Source organism: Anopheles merus, unplaced genomic scaffold (assembly GCF_017562075.2).
Source record: "Anopheles merus strain MAF unplaced genomic scaffold, AmerM5.1 LNR4000580, whole genome shotgun sequence".
Lineage (NCBI taxonomy): Eukaryota > Metazoa > Arthropoda > Insecta > Diptera > Culicidae > Anopheles > Anopheles merus.
The window spans coordinates 2,501-5,000 of NW_024428160.1; positions in this window are offsets into that span (position 1 = coordinate 2,501).

A 2,500-nucleotide genomic window follows, 5' to 3' on the forward strand; every position below is an offset into this window, starting at 1 on the left:
TGCTTACCAAACTTTGAACGCGGTAACTTGTACTCGGCACCGACATGGACACTTCCAAACCCAAGGAATGAGTTGTGAGTTTTACTAAGAGCAACAGGTAATTGGCAGCGTTACCTATAAGTCTTGATATGTGCGGGGAGTTCCTTAAGGTTCTTCCTCCCAGAGATCGTCACTATCTGGGACGTACATTAATTTGTACCTACATAGGCACACGCTTTTGTAGAGAGCATATCAAGACGTGAAGTGTTATGTTGGAGGTCGAGTGCGCTGCTTACCAAACTTTGAACGCGGTAACTTGTACTCGGCACCGACATGGACACTTCCAAACCCAAGGAATGAGTTGTGAGTTTTACTAAGAGAAACAGGTAATTGGCAGCGTTACCTATAATTCTTGATATGTGCGGGGAGTTCCTTAAGGTTCTTCCTCCCAGAGATCGTCACTATCTGGGACGTACATTAATTTGTACCTACATAGCCACACGCTTTTGTAGAGAGCATATCAAGACGTGAAGGGTTATGTTGGAGGTTGAGTGCGCTGCTTACCAAACTTTGAACGCGGTAACTTGTACTCGGCACCGACATGGACACTTCCAAACCCAAGGAATGAGTTGTGAGTTTTACTAAGAGAAATAGGTGATTGGCCGTTCTCACCTATAAGTCTTGATATGTGCGGGGAGTTCCTTAAGGTTCTTCCTCCCAGAGATCGTCACTATCTGGGACGTACATTAATTTGTACCTGCATTAGCGCACGCTTTTGTAGAGAGCATATCAAGACGTGAAGGGTTATGTTGGAGGTTGAGTGCGCTGCTTACCAAACTTTGAACGCGGTAACTTGTACTCGGCACCGACATGGACACTTCCAAACCCAAGGAATGAGTTGTGAGTTTTACTAAGAGAAACAGGTAATTGGCAGCGTTACCTATAATTCTTGATATGTGCGGGGAGTTCCTTAAGGTTCTTCCTCCCAGAGATCGTCACTATCTGGGACGTACATTCATTTGTACCTACATAGGCACACGCTTTTGTAGAGAGCATATCAAGACGTGAAGTGTTATGTTGGAGGTCGAGTGCGCTGCTTACCAAACTTTGAACGCGGTAACTTGTACTCGGCACCGACATGGACACTTCCAAACCCAAGGAATGAGTTGTGAGTTTTACTAAGAGAAATAGGTGATTGGCCGTTCTCACCTATAAGTCTTGATGTGTGCGGGAAGTTCCTTAAGGTTCTTCCTCCCAGAGATCGTCACTATCTGGGACGTACATTAATTTGTACCTACATTGGCGCACGCTTTTGTAGAGAGCATATCAAGACGTGAAGGGTTATGTTGGAGGTTGAGTGCGCTGCTTACCAAACTTTGAACGCGGTAACTTGTACTCGGCACCGACATGGACACTTCCAAACCCAAGGAATGAGTTGTGAGTTTTACTAAGAGAAACAGGTAATTGGCAGCGTTACCTATAATTCTTGATATGTGCGGGGAGTTCCTTAAGGTTCTTCCTCCCAGAGATCGTCACTATCTGGGACGTACATTCATTTGTACCTACATAGGCACACGCTTTTGTAGAGAGCATATCAAGACGTGAAGTGTTATGTTGGAGGTCGAGTGCGCTGCTTACCAAACTTTGAACGCGGTAACTTGTACTCGGCACCGACATGGACACTTCCAAACCCAAGGAATGAGTTGTGAGTTTTACTAAGAGAAATAGGTGATTGGCCGTTCTCACCTATAAGTCTTGATGTGTGCGGGAAGTTCCTTAAGGTTCTTCCTCCCAGAGATCGTCACTATCTGGGACGTACATTAATTTGTACCTACATTGGCGCACGCTTTTGTAGAGAGCATATCAAGACGTGAAGGGTTATGTTGGAGGTTGAGTGCGCTGCTTACCAAACTTTGAACGCGGTAACTTGTACTCAGCACCGACATGGACACTTCCAAACCCAAGGAATGAGTTGTGAGTTTTACTAAGAGCAACAGGTAATTGGCAGCGTTACCTATAATTCTTGATATGTGCGGGGAGTTCCTTAAGGTTCTTCCTCCCAGAGATCGTCACTATCTGGGACGTACATTAATTTGTACCTACATAGGCACACGCTTTTGTAGAGAGCATATCAAGACGTGAAGGGTTATGTTGGAGGTTGAGTGCGCTGCTTACCAAACTTTGAACGCGGTAACTTGTACTCGGCACCGACATGGACACTTCCAAACCCAAGGAATGAGTTGTGAGTTTTACTAAGAGAAACAGGTAATTGGCAGCGTTACCTATAATTCTTGATATGTGCGGGGAGTTCCTTAAGGTTCTTCCTCCCAGAGATCGTCACTATCTGGGACGTACATTAATTTGTACCTGCATTAGCGCACGCTTTTGTAGAGAGCATATCAAGACGTGAAGTGTTATGTTGGAGGTCGAGTGCGCTGCTTACCAAACTTTGAACGCGGTAACTTGTACTCGGCACCGACATGGACACTTCCAAACCCAAGGAATGAGTTGTGAGTTTTAC